The following is a 15015-nucleotide window of genomic DNA, read 5'->3' as shown; positions in this document are numbered from 1 at the left end:
AACAGAAGCTAATGACCTTCTTTAAAATTAGCCAAATGTCTTGCAGAAGGTTAATTTTGAAATGTCATTTAATTCTCCCTTTGAAAGAATATCCTCTGTTTAATATTCTGGACATTTAATGTGTTTTTAATAATATTTATTAGACTTTATAATATTTCTATGTTCAGGTTCATTTTGCCAGTCTAGGATAACTCAGTGGCACCGACTTTTACACCAGTCTTAGAAATCCAACAGTCTTAGAAATCCCACAAATTACCATCCAAGAGAAGCAGAAGCAGAGAAAGGAAAATATTCTTTGCAGTTATCTGTTGTCTAAATTCTCAGAGAATTAATGATGACAGATGTCTCTGAAACACTGCTGAGTAGCAGCAGTAGTTGCTTCTTTGCCATATTTTGGCTGCAGTCCTCTGGATCAGGAAATATCATCTGAGTTTGCAAATTCTACTTTATGCCTTCACAGAAAAAAACATGGCATAAGCCAGGAAATAAAATGTAATACTGTAGGGAGTATAAGATCTAAGGATGAGAATCCATTTATCTCCACAAGAGTATTAATATTCTGGAACATAAGAGATCTATGCACTTAGAATAAATCCTGATCTAAGGAAAAGCAAAAGCATACTTTAAGGTAAAGCCTTTTTGTCTTTAAGATAGCTCTTTTAATCTGTTCTCATTTTGTTTGATGGCACCAGGATTTTCAAACATGAAGTCAAGAGGTGATGGGTGATGTCTGTCACATTGTCAAGCCTCAAATGTCAAAATATGAGCGTAACTTTTATTGAAAATGGTAGTCAATTTTTTTAAAGTACTTAAACACTTTTCTCAGTTGTTGTGGTGATGGAAATAGTATGAACCTTTGTTTAGATAAGGTGATGATAATTTTTGAACTACATATATATTATATAACTTTAAAATTTATGTTTCCTTATTCGGTAATAAGTCATATTCAGGATAAGTCAGTCATATGTTACGTTTATGTTTATGATTCTGTGTATGTGCATGACAAACACCCTGTGAAATGGAAGACAATCCTGCTCTGGACTGAGTTTTTCATTACAGATAGGTTATTTTATTTTATTTTTTTTTTCTTTCAGTGATTCAAAGTAATACTGGATTTGTTCATGCCATGTGCTAATGACAGAAGTAAGTAGTGAATTCAGATCCACTTGGGGATATTTCTAAAAGAATTGAACTGTAGTTTTTACCTTCAACCATGCTGTGATTTCTATTTCAGGAAAATTAAAATTCCCTTACCTACTTCTGCATGTGCTCACCAGTATTCAGTCACAGAAGAATTTTAATGGAAAGAAAAAGGAAAAAGAAACAAATTGGTACATGAGCCCCTAATCTCAAGTATATTTGCAATGTTGTGATGCAATTGGATGCTAGTAGAATGGAGCGTGGCTGATTTTGGCTAACAGGAAAACACTATCTGAAAACAGATAGCATGCAATTTTCCTTCCGTAACTCTGACAATGAAAATCACTCCAAATTTCCTGCACTCTTGATATGCAAAGACTTGGGACCAACTTTAAGAAAAGACTGGCAATCATGTTTAGGTGTTTGGTTGTTCAGACAGGTGGAAAATGCCCAAATACTATTTCTAAATTTCCCAGTTGAAGTGCCATGTATTCCAGTGCATCACGTCAAGTCATTTCTAATCACATTGTCTAACACAATGTGACTGATGCTATACCTCAGAAACAGAAGTAACTGACAGTGCCTAATCTAATTCATGAAAATATGACCTTCAGAAGATGTACTTTGAGATATATGCCATGCAATATTTTCATATACCCTTTCCTTTAATTTCTGTTGACCTGAGTGCAGACTTTTCTCAGGGGCCTGTCCCTCATGACACTGTATTTGGTATCACTTCTTTTCAGAAACCTATGTTTATTTCCACAGCATTTGAACCAGAATTTCAATGTTTTTCCATCCTACAATCACCTGAACAGCTTCTCTGTGAACATTTCAGAAATTTGGAAGTGTATATCATCATTTTATCTTTGGAATTAGAAGAGTTTAGATGTGCTAAACTATGCTTATATAACCAACAAAATACCAATATGTACTATGCACACATTTTTTTTTTCATGCATACTTACAAGGTGTTATATCTTAAAGGACCTTGATAAGTCTAGTAAATCAGTTTATAACCTATAAAAGCTTTCTAATGATTTGGCTTCAAAGAGAAATTAAATGAAAAGAGTCTTTGATAATGTAGTTGATTAAACTGTATTATTCTTATCTATTATCTTCCCAATATTTTGTATTATCAAAAAATACTTTAAACTAGGTGCTGACACTTTACATGAAATTATCAATAGGTATGAGTTATTCATAAAATGGGTTAGAAAGCACACAAATACTCCATTCATCCTGTGTCCTTAAGTTTAGTCTTTGATATATGATCAGTGCAACTGACTAGTTGCAAGTTTTTATAATTATGAATAATTAAATTCAAAATTATAGGAAAGGTTTCCACTAAGTTATGACAAAAAAAATTAATGTATTGAACATCAGATAGTGTCAAGAAACTTAGTGTGGCAGCATGTTAATTTTACAGTTGCACCAAAATACTACATTTGAGCACAAGAAAGAAATTTATGATGACTTTGTTGATCTTCCTATGAGAGAATTATTTTGCTGCACTGCTATAATCTGATATTGTTCATTAGTTAGAACTAAGCCTTACAAAACCTCACCCTGAGGGTCAGAAATAATTCTGTTATGAATTTAAACCAGGTGCTTGAAGGAAGGAAAAGAGGTTTGCAAACACACAGATCTGTCTCCTGCAAATCTCATGGGAATTCTCAACTGCTGACTCCTTATCTTAACATGTAACATAATAAGCAATTACTGTCAAAGTTACCAGACCCATCAGGCTCCTATTGCATTAACCTTATGCACTGGTTCAAGCGAAATACAATCAATCTGCTGCTAAATTAATTACTAATTTTAAAGTTATCATATAATAATATGATCCCAAAATTGGCATAAATCATGTGGTTAAGTGTCAAATTAGATATAAAGAAAGGCAAAGGAGTGACAAGTCCTATTCAAAGGAATTCATTATATTCATTTGTTTGAGCACTGCGAGGTCATAATTTTAACCTTGTATGGGTCCAAACCGTATGAAAATTATTCATGTCACTGAAGGCCAGCAATAATTCTTTTAATTCCATGGCATATTAATGACCAACAACAAATGAGCCCCCTAAGTGTCCCATTTATTGTCTTAAATATGAAAATGTTTTAGAGATCAGAGAGGAAATTGTTTTAATTAATTAACTGAACTGACGCTCAAGGGAACCAGTACAAGATTTTCAGACAAAGGCTGAGAATTTACCACAATGACATTTCTTTCGTGGTTAGAAGATATAGTACCAGAGGGACTTTGAGGCACTCTTAACATTTTAGCTGATGTCCGTTGAGGGATTGAGATTCCTCTAAAAGCATTTATTTCATTCATCGGAGACTCCTCTCAATTATGGCGTGAAAGGCATCACATTAAAATAGCCATGAGGCCCACAAATTTCACCATTTAAATGGGATCAGATAACTGACACAATGAAAATTCAGAATGTCAATGAAGATTATTAAAGTAATAGGATCATTTATTAAAAAATGCTTTTTTTCAAGAAAAGTAATGTGCAAAAGATAAAAAAAACAGTATTGTGTTGAACAAGGCTAACAATCAAACTGTTGAACAGGGCTAACTCAATCACTTTTTTTCCTTCTTTTTTTATGATATCTATTAAGAGAAGCCCCCTGGTTCATAAATGCAACTTGCAACCTTATACTTTACAGTGGCCTAAGCGCTGAGTAGGACCACAGTGAATGTTTTGAATTAGTCTGAAGTTCTAGCTCATGTTGTTGCTACTTTTGAACACGATAAGCTTTCAGATGGTGCCCTGTTTCTTTATTGGTTTCAAAGTTGTAATCAGCATATATATGTATGAGAGGTTTTATCCATAAATGACTTAGGAAAAAAAGATCCAAAGCTCAAGCAGACAGTGCCTATGGTGATTTCAGTTTCTGTTATGATTAAGTATATATTAGAATATCAAGCAAGTGATCTGCAGCAACTGTTTATTTAATCAACAAAAAGAAAGGATAAAAGTTAAAGGTTACACTGAAGGTCAGTGAAAACTATCCTGTCCTGATGATTTACGTCTGATGTTCAAATCTTAAGATTTTCAGTTAAAAAATCTTTTCTTCTCAGTGTGAGAGTCCTGCTCTCCGAAAACTGCCTTCCAAAAAATGTATTTGGAAAGATCCAAACCTGAAAATGTGCAGCTATTAAAGGTTTGTATGCTTTTGCTTTGCTTTGGTTTTCTTTATTTTCCCTTTTTTTTTTTTTTTTTTAATTATTGACTTAGTATAAACTTAAAAATACAAACAAGTGTTAGCTTCAGCTTTTTCTAAGTTATATGTTCCTGACACTCAAACTTATCAGTACAAAATTTTTCAAACCTTAGCAATGAACTGAGAGACCTAAGGCACTTTTATACTTTTTTAGCATATCCTGAGAGTGATCATATTTTCTAAAGGATGTGTGGAAAGGAATACATGGAGGCTACATGGCAGAATATACTGGTCTTCAGCTGAGGGCTGGTGTTAATAATAACAGAAGCTTTAGACCATAAGATAATCATCAGAAGGGAGAGGATGAAGGTGCCTCTTCAGGCCTGAAATTATGCTTAATGAGGTCCGTCTTGCTCAGCATCAGGTAGGAAGAAAAACATAGCTTTCTTAACTATGAAAACATATTTCCTTTAGATAACTATAAAATATACATAAGCTAAAATATACAATATTCAGGAGAAGCATCCTTGTTCCTCTCTCCCTCCTTTTACAGCTCTGTTCAATGAAGGTGGCCACCTGGCTTATATTGCACCTTTCCTGCTAGTATGGTAAAAGTCAGTACTCTGAATTAGATTCCTGGACTTTACATATAGTTAACAGGAACAACTGTGTATTAAAATAGTCTTTCATACTTGCCACTCTGGGGATTTAGGCTTATCTAAAATGAACAGCACAAATGTATGTGAGGAATCAAGAATCTCTCAAAGACATATAAATCTAATTAAAGGGCTCTGTGGGTTGCACCTGCATCCTTGAGGAACCAGAGCTTAGAAATGCACTCCTTTATTTTCCTGGAAGAGCCAAGCACAATGCCCTCTTCGGCTTGAAAAGGGTCTTCAACCATCACATCCTGGGCAGAATGGCTCCTTCCAAGGATGTCAAACTCGTTTTCACCAGGGGCCACATCAGCCTCATTGTTGTCTTCAAAGGGATGAATGTAATTTTAGGACTGTATAAGTGTAACTACTCCTATACAGTCCTTTGAAGGCAACCATAAGGCTGAAGTGGCCCTTGGTGAAAAAGTTTGACAACCTTGGTTTATTGGATATCAGGGGACCTTTCTTAAAACTTCAACAATAAGTTAGAGGAAGTCTGAGATGGCTTTTTGTTTATTTTTGACAATCATCATCCACCAATTGTCCCACACAACAGATTTCTTTGAAAAGTAAGCCTGCTTCTTTCTAGGTTTTATTTATGGAGAGAATAGTCTAGCTTTTTTTGTTTAGAAGCATATTTTTGATAAAAGGAAAAATATTTAATAGAACCTCCTCATTATTCATTGCTTATGAATCTCTGGCTGCACTTCTTAATATGTTTTATTAATTTTGATGATGCTTACTTCAGGTTTTCAGCTGGTGGTTTTCCCAGAGTCCAGCTGAATTTTCTTCCATGGTGAAAGTAACTCCTTATTCCTCTTCTGTGAAAAGCAAAACTTGCATGGTCTACTCAGATGCATCTACCTAAGTGTACCTAGATTTAGGCTAATCTCAGATATCCAACTTAAACCTAAAAACTTGAACATGGAAGTCTAAAAGTGAGAATTTTGCACTTTAAAAAAATCTTCACTGTCATTCTGACTTCTATAGGTTCAAGTCCTTTCTAATTATCTGTGTATTTGATGAAGATGTTAACTACTGTAAGTACTTAGAATGGCAGTAAAGCTCCTTCTTAGCCATTATACTCCTGTCCATGTTGCTAGAGCTGGTGTCTGGGTGACACCCTGTGCTGCATATTGCAAAGTAGTACAGCACTGTATGAGAGAAATATGTTTAAATAAGTACCCTAAAGTAACTAAAAGGCAAGCCATTCTATTCACCTAAAACAACAGTGCACTGGGAAGTGCTGACAAACTTGACTTGGCTGCTGTAACCAGGCAGAAACAGAAAATAATGCTTGCCCATCATTCCTATACCACCTACCTGAGGTCAGTACACAACTGCATTTATCACTTGGGTGCATATTTGCTTACTAAATAAAATAGGGTGCAAATCTAAACTCTAAATTTCTGGTCCAGCATGGCCTGAGTGATAGGTTTAGCTAACTTTTATAATGTTATGGTATGCTGCAGGACTAGAAAATTTTGTGGGAACCTGATGGCTCCGTTGTTAGTGATTCAGTTCTATTTTTAACTTTTATGTTTATCAACATTTAAAATGTCTTAATAAAATAAAAACAGTCTTGAAAAAAACATGGAAATGCCTTTTTATCTGTCTATCCATTCAATTTTTGATGGAATAATGGAATGGCTTGGGTTTGAAGTGTTAGAAGAGACCTTTAAAGGTGAACTTATCCACCCCCTTCTGACAAGGGCAGGGATATCTTTCACTAGATCAGATTGCTCTAAACCCTGTCCAAGCTGACTTCCAAAGATGGGGTATCCACAGTCTCTCTGGGCAACCTGTTTCAGCATCCCACCACCCTCATCTTAAAGGTTTTCTTCTGCATATCCAATCTCAATCTACTCTCAATTTCAAACCATTGCCTCTTGTCACTACAGGCCTTGGTAAAAAGGCTGTGTCCGTCTTTCTTATAAACTCCCTTTACATATTGAAAGGTTGCAATAAGGTGTCCCTGGAGCTTCCTCTTCTCAAGACTGGACAACCTCAGCTCTCTCAGCCTTTCTTCATAGGAAAGGTGTTCCCTTTAACTACCTTCGTGGCCCACCTCTGAACTTGTGCTAACAGGTCCACGTCTTTCTTGTACTGGGGATACCAGAACTGGATGCAGTACTTCAGATGGGGCCTCACAAGAATGGAGTAGAGGGAGAGAATCACTTCCCTCAACCTACTGGCCACACAGCTTGGGAAATGATTTGCTTTCTGGGCTTCAAGCACACATTGTCAGCTCACATCCTATTTTTCATCTATCAATGTCCAGAAGTCCTTTGCAGGGCTGTTATCAATCAGTTTGTCTGCCAGTTTGTATTGATATTGGGATTGCCCTGACCCAGCTGCAGGACCTTGCACTTGGCCTTGTTGAACTTCATGAGGTTCACCAAGATCCCTCTGGATGGCATCTCTTCCCCTTAGTGAAAAAGAGAAAAAAGTGACACAAAACATCTCAGCAGAAAGGGAGTTATAATTGTGACAAATACTCCATGTATCTGTCCAAAAAACTGTGTGTGGGTAAGTCTTGGGGGGCAAAGATATAGATAAGCCTTTTAGGGAGAAAATATTCTAATACTCTAATACTCTAATATTCTAATATTTAGGGAGAAAATTTTCTAATATAAGCAATATTTAGTTTCTTAATTTTATGTAATTTCTTAAATACTAGCTGAAATTTATGCCCCCGTTAAAGATACAAAAACTTTATGTTTACAAGGAAGAACAAATTTGGATATAATTTCCTTTTCTGACTGTTGTAAAGTATTACCCAAGGATGATACATTCCAATGTACTAAAGAATTGTTTCTATGTAACTGGCACGGTGCTGTACACCTGTTGTCCCAGCTGTGTTGGGAGGAAGAGTCTGTGGGGTCGCTTGAGTTCAGAGTTTGAGTCCCAGAGAGTTTTGCACTGAGGCTGCTGGTGTTGTGTTTGGTGTTGTAAACCCCAGAGGGCTGGGACCGGGGGCACCAGTGTAGTAAGTGGATAATTTATCCACAGTTTAATTTTTTAGAAAGAAAAAAACAAGGCAAGTTATCATGGTATTCCCTGTCAACTTTAGTATTTCCCTTTTGCTGGAAGTTTGCAAACTCTTATAGTTCTCGTTCTGAACTGAACATTTTTGCCCTCCTTACACCCCCGCAAGGATTCTGGATATTTTTTTCATAATGGAAAATAAGCCTTTCAATCAGCTTCTCTCATATTTACGTTACTGGTATAAAAAATACTATAATATTCATTCTGTGAATATAGCTTTCAGACGCACAGGTTGAGCTATGTTTCTTAACAGCCTGAGGTATCAGATACAAATGACAAGAGATACTTCACAGTCCCATTTAAGCCAGCTACAGACATATGCAATTCATCTGCATATGTGGCACTGAGCTACAGACAAGCAGAGTTTGTTCTTAAATTACTCTTGAGCGAATGTAGTCTTCAAAAAGTAGTGGGAAAACAGCAATAATCTGGGACATGAATAGCAGAGGCAACCACCATCCAAGCTTGTGACAGGTCTATGTGAATTTACAGCCTTTGATTGTAGCTTGCTATCTTTTCTTTATAATTTGTGGAGCAGAGATCAACAAATATCCTGAACTGTGTCCTGGTTCTGAGATGTGAATGAACAGCATTTGTGTCAACTGTGCCACAGTATTGGCTGGCTCACATTGTCTTTAATCTGATGTCTTCAAAGGAATAGGGCTTCAATACTCATATAGTCATACATGTAGTGACATGGTACTTTTAAAAATGGAGTTTGCTGCAATAGTTCAGAAGAAACAACAAACAACAACAACAAAAATCAAAATTTGAAGTCTGTACAAGACGTGCTCTTTCGTACATTTTGCTTTTACTCTCATCAGCACACTTTCCTGTATCACAGTATCACAGTATGTTTGGGATTGGAAGGGACCTCAAAAGATTATCTAGTCCAATCCCCGTGCTGGAGCAGGAATGCCTAGGTGAGGTTGCACAGGAACATGTCCAGGCGGGTTTTGAATGTCTCCAGAGAAGGAGACCCCACAACCCCCCTGGGCAGCCTGTTCCAGTGTCTGTCACCCTCACTGAGAACAAGTTTTTTCTCAAATTTCAGTGGAACCTCTTGTGTTCCAGCTTGATCCCATTACCCCTTGTCCTATCATTGTTTGCCACCGAGAAGAGCCTGGCTCCGTCCTCGTGGCACTCACCCTTTATATATTTATAAGCATTAATAAGGTCACCTTCACTGCTCTGCCATCATCCATCCACCTTGTTACATTCTCATAAAAGGCTATGAGGTTGGTCAAGCATGACTTACTCTTGGTAAAGCCATGCTGACTGCCCCTAATAATTCTCTTATCCTTGATATGCCTTGCGATGGCACCAAGGATAAGCTGTTCCATTACTTTCCCAGGGACAGAGGTGAGGCTGACCGGTCTATAATTACCCGGGTCCTCCTTCTTGCCCTTTTTGAAGACTGGAGTGACATTTGCTTTCCTCCAATCCTCGGGCACCTCTCCCGTTTCCCAAGGCTTGGCAAAGATGATGGAGAGCGATCTAGCAATGACTTCAGCCAGCTCCCTCAGCACCTGCGGATGCATCCCATCTGGACCCATGGCTTTATGGATGTCCAGACTATTTAATTGCTCCCTAACCCATTCCTCATTGACTAAAGCAAACTCCTCCATTGACCTGGCTTTCAGATATTTCCTTCTTCTCTCAGTTTGACTGATCTCCCTTTTAACAGGGGCATTCTCACTTGTTAAGACAGCACTGGCCAACGTGGCCAGCAGTATCTCACTATGATTTGCTGGCATTAGCTCCTGAAACTGGAGCAATCTTTTTTTATACCACTCTCATGCCAGCAGGAAATCCATTCTCTTCTGAATTTAAAGGAAAACCAGCTAAAACCCAGATACAAACTTTACAATAAATTTAGCTGCTCTGTGCCAACAGGTTTAATTGGCTGAGAAAGCATGTGGGATGCATGGGAGAAACAGCAACAATGTACAGTTTCTACTGAAAAGAGCCCAATGCATCGCTGTTGGAGTTTTCATGACTAAGTTTCTGATGACTAGTATATCCCAGGGAGCTATCTAGTTTTAATCTATTTTACACTGAAATAAATGAATAACACTACGGAACAGATACATTAAAAAAACCCACCATGTTGCTGTAAATAGCATAAATTCTCCAATGTGAGGTAGAAACATATAATAGCATCCCAAATCTTAGTCATGCCACATGTTGTCTTCTTTATAGAAGAGGCATTCTGTCAGACATCTGCTCCTATTGTCCTCCAGATTTTAAGTTTTTTTTCTGTCTGTTCTTTCTCAGTATTTCTGATGGGCCAGAAAACTGAAATATAAATTATTCAAATAGTAGTCTATAAAATTTAGAAGTGCTTGTATAGTCAAAGCCATTGTCTGTGAATAGGTATGAATATGACAGCTGTATCCACTCACATAGTAAATGGTGAGGCATACTGCTGATCATGCATGCACAGTTCTTTGCCATGATGAGCTGAAATAAGGAATATGTTTTGATGAGGTGATTGAATCTATTTGTAAGATACAATTTAATAAATCAAAACACTTTGTCATAAGAGAGGGGAAGGGAGAATTCAGAATTAAACAGAAGAAGCTATAATCTGTAACAATTAACCTTTTCATAGTAAATAGTAGAGACAACTGGTAAAGCAGTTAAAGAAATAATTAATAGAGAATCATCAGTATACTGATTAATGTATGAGAATGAACATTAAATATTTATATATGTTCTGTATTTGTGTACATTAACAATTTAATTAATCTCTTACATCAGTCTTTAAGAAAAATTACTGATATACATCCATAGCAGTGAGAGATGAATATTATTAGAGACCGAGTACATAATCCTCTAACAAAACACTAAGTAAGGAGCTCTTTCTGTCCCACAAACTTAATATTGTCATCAAGGCTGAGTTGTCTCATTTTTCAGTCCCATGGTCTTTGTAGCTTTGTATATACTATAAAATTCTTTAAGTTCTCTGTGATTACCACTCAGGTATTACCTCTGAAGTCTAGTATTAATTTGATTTCAAAATAACTTTTCCCCAACTGGGCAAAAAAAATATTCATACAAGATTCTGGTCTAATAATAAATTATTAGAATAATTGAATAGAATAATTTTGGGAAATTTGCTTGCGACAGATCTTTCAGACTTTTTTTTGTTTTATGTATTTTTTAATCTAATTTCATTTTTTCTTTTTATCCTTTTTACTCTTAGCTTTGACACTAAGATTTTGACTTTTTTTTTTTTTTAAGAACAGAAGTATTGTTCTTTTCACTTGAGCCACAGTGAGTATTTTCAAAGCTATTCATACGACACTGAAACAAAAGTAGAGTAAACATTTAACATACTACAGAAGGAAATACACTCAGATTTTTTAAGAGCAGGTGAAGAATCATCTTTAAGTACAACAAACCAGTGAGTATGATAATTTTCCTACTCAGGGTCCTTAAAGAGTTAAATATTGTTCTCGTATTACACCAGCATGAATCTGGAATGTCTCAGCTAAATACAGCAGAGTTTGCTTTTGTACACACTAGGCAGAGCATATCATGTTTTTGTACAGACTTCTTTAGGCTTGTTAATAAAACATGGAAAAGTAGTATTCAAACTTCTTTTTATCTGCCTCCAAGACTCTTGTAACTGTGCTATATCACAGTAACACAGTTTAGACTGAGAATATATTTTGAATGTTGGTAGGGCTGATTGAATCCGTTTAAATTTCCAAGATACTGCTGTAATGCCCAGAAGTGTGCTATTAATGCAGTGAGTCATGTTTTGATCAAGTTGTGTTCATCCAGTTTCTGCATATGTGACACTGATCATCTTTCCCCCGCTCTATTCAACAAAAAATATATGATTTTAAGAATTCTGTGATTCTGAGCATTTACTACATAAAACAGATTATGCACACCTTGCACAAGAAAAACTAAGAGCTAGAAATACATGTAACAAAGATGACAATAAAAAAATATTCTTCTACTATACATTTTTATCTGGCCATAGCAAAGTTCAAGTTTGTCATCTACACCAAGTTTCACAAGACAGGGATTTGTAACTAGAAATTAGATCTGTGAATTCTGTCCTCCAAACATCTGTGCAGCACTGAGCTTGATCCCAGACTACTAAAAGGCACACAGTAAGAAGTGATTCAACATTAAACAGATCATATACCTCAGACAAACCATCTTATCTTTCCAATATCAGCTTTCCAATATTAATTTCCCGTGCATTAGTCAACACTTGAATAGTAATACGTCAGTTTCTGTCCACTCTTCAGATTTTTTATTTTATCTGAATAGGAGTATTGTCCCTGTGCACAAAATGATGGAAATATTATGTGTCTCCTGAGTTTAAAAACTTGAACTGTTGTGCAAGACATAGATGTTAAACATAGATGTTATCATTTTAACAGCATCTCTTTGTTAAGCTGCCTAATTTTCAGAACGAAAAAGTTGTTACTTCCAGCTTTTAGAGCCTTTAAATAGATTTTGCCAGTGGCAACTACATTTTGTTTAATTTTATGGTTCTGTAGGTTTTCTGCCTTCTAGTTTTGTTGGTTTACTTTTTGCTTCATGACTTCGCTTGCTTGAAGATGGAGAAATCCAATAGAAAGTTAAGAAACATATCCCAGGCTCTTTTTTTTCCCCTCTGCTTGCCTTACAAAGTTCAAACTTAAAAAGGGATCTTAATAACAAGAATGAAGGGCTCAAGTTCTGCTTTACACATGTAACCAGTATACAGAAAATCTTATGGTGTTATGTACAAAGCTACTTTCAAATTATGTATGTCTTCCTTATTTTCTTGAAAACAACAACAACAAAAAGCACAGCAGTGATTACAGAATCTTTGGTATAAATTACTTTGGATACAGACTTAACCCATCTATTGAGATCCAGTTCTGTCATAAAAGTGTAAATACATGAAAGTTTGAACTGAATTTAAATTTTCTGCAGTGCGGTTTTCACACCCTACTTTTATAGAATGAATGAATCCATTTAAAATCATCCATCTCTGAATGAATCACTTTGGACACAGTGCCTTTTTTTAAAAAAAACAAAAAAAACCAAACCAAACAAACAAACAAAAAAACCCACAAAACATTAAGCTTGATGACCAGAATGACAACAATGATTCTGCTAGAAAGTTTGCATTTGTGTTCATGTATGTAAATATGTACGTGTAATCAATTTCATACACATTTCTTGGTTGTCAGCAAAGCTTTGATTACAGGACTGTTTTTTCCATAGCCCATATAATCATGTTTTACATATGCAGTACAAGAAAAGTCTATGCAAACCATACACTTCATAAATATGAGCTCTTTTCTAGAATGACTCACCTGTGTTAAACTTCAAATGCTCTGAGTTTTCTCAGTAAGGTCAAACGAGTATTAATGGATATGTAGATAAAGATATATAAGGTACCAGAATACTTGCTGTGAGTCTGCGTTCAGGTTGTATTAAAATGAAAGTAACTTTAAAAATACTGCTACTATAGAAGGAACAAAGGGCAGTACGAATTCCCAGCTGCTGAGATCCTTATCTTCATGCTTTCTTTTGCTTTGATATCCTTTGTTATATGCAGACTCTGTTTCCAACCAGAGAAGGCTGATCTGGAAAATAATGTAAGAAAGTTTGTGGTGTTGAAGTGTTTTCCATGTGGTTCCATTACCCATATCAGGAATTCAGGATCTGAAGGCTCTGGAGCAATGTCCATGTAACATCTGCATTTTCACATCTGTCTTACGTGCTTTTTTTCCCTCTGTGCTTGGGTTCTAGAATAATGAAATTCCTTCTGCTGCAGCAAATGTACAGAAAGTTACCTGTACTAGCTAGTTGCCTTTTCCCCACCCACAGATTTCTACATGCAACAGTAGCTGTCTGTGACATCTAGAGTAGTGGACTTGGTTGTAAGTGACCTTCCTTCACCAACAGCTCAAGGATATCTTTGTGTTTTATTAGGAAATAAATTACCAGGTATTTTTTATTTTGGTCCCTACTCAGACTAGAGCTATGTGAACTTGACTTCAGGATCTGAGATTTCTGTCAGTATAATAATATTGTGAACACGCTGGCATGCCATTAAAATTTACCAAATAATTATGTTGGTGGTGGACAAAAAAAATAGAATAAAGAATATTTTTCAGAAGTCCCTCTTCACCTTATTACTTGCAGACTGAGAAGTAAAAAGTAAGTCATGTTGTTCTCTTCAATAGACTAACTAGGCATGGGCCTGAAAACACAAGGAGAAAATATTATTCAGATTTTTGCATAGCCACTTTTGATGTAAAACCACGGTTTTATCCAAATGGTGATCCAGGAGAGATGAGAAAATACTGTGTCTTGGTCTCAGAGGTGGTAACTATTTGTTCTGGATTTACCTAACATAAAAGATACAATTACATTGACTTGACAATAATTCGTGCAGGGATCTCCTGTAGTTGTGTACTAAGCCATTAAAGTACTTTACTGGGTCAGAGGCACTGCAGTTTAGCATATTTCAGAATCCATATTTTAAACTTTTAGTTGTAAACCAGTATATTGAGAAACTACTCAATACTGCAGATCCTATTTTGTTTGTCATAAATTAATTAGTGGACTGCATATGGTCTGCAAAGTTAAAGACACATGATTAAAAGTGATGTAAATACCTTTTCTTCATTTAATGTAACCTTTTCAGTGCAATTAATGAAAGATTGTGTTAAAGATCAACAGTTTAGTATGCTTTCCCTGTAGATTTACTGTTTCCTTAAATATTAATTTTTATGTTTTACAGGTTGTGGCAGAAATTGCACAGATCTATTTTGGGAATAATGAGTCTGTTTTTCAGTCCTACATCTTTCCAATAAATAGGATTAATGCTTGATTTTTTTCTAGGCTAATCTGATCACACCCTGGCAATTTCACTGAAGGTACAGAGTCAGGTTATTGTGTAAAATGCGTTGTAGTGCTACTTTCAAGAAATATGAATATCAGTTTTAGTCCCTGTTACAGCAGTGCAGCTTAA

This window comes from Nesoenas mayeri, assembly GCF_963082525.1.
Source record: "Nesoenas mayeri genome assembly, chromosome: 1".
Lineage (NCBI taxonomy): Eukaryota > Metazoa > Chordata > Aves > Columbiformes > Columbidae > Nesoenas > Nesoenas mayeri.
Note: the sequence above shows the minus strand (reverse complement) of the source record.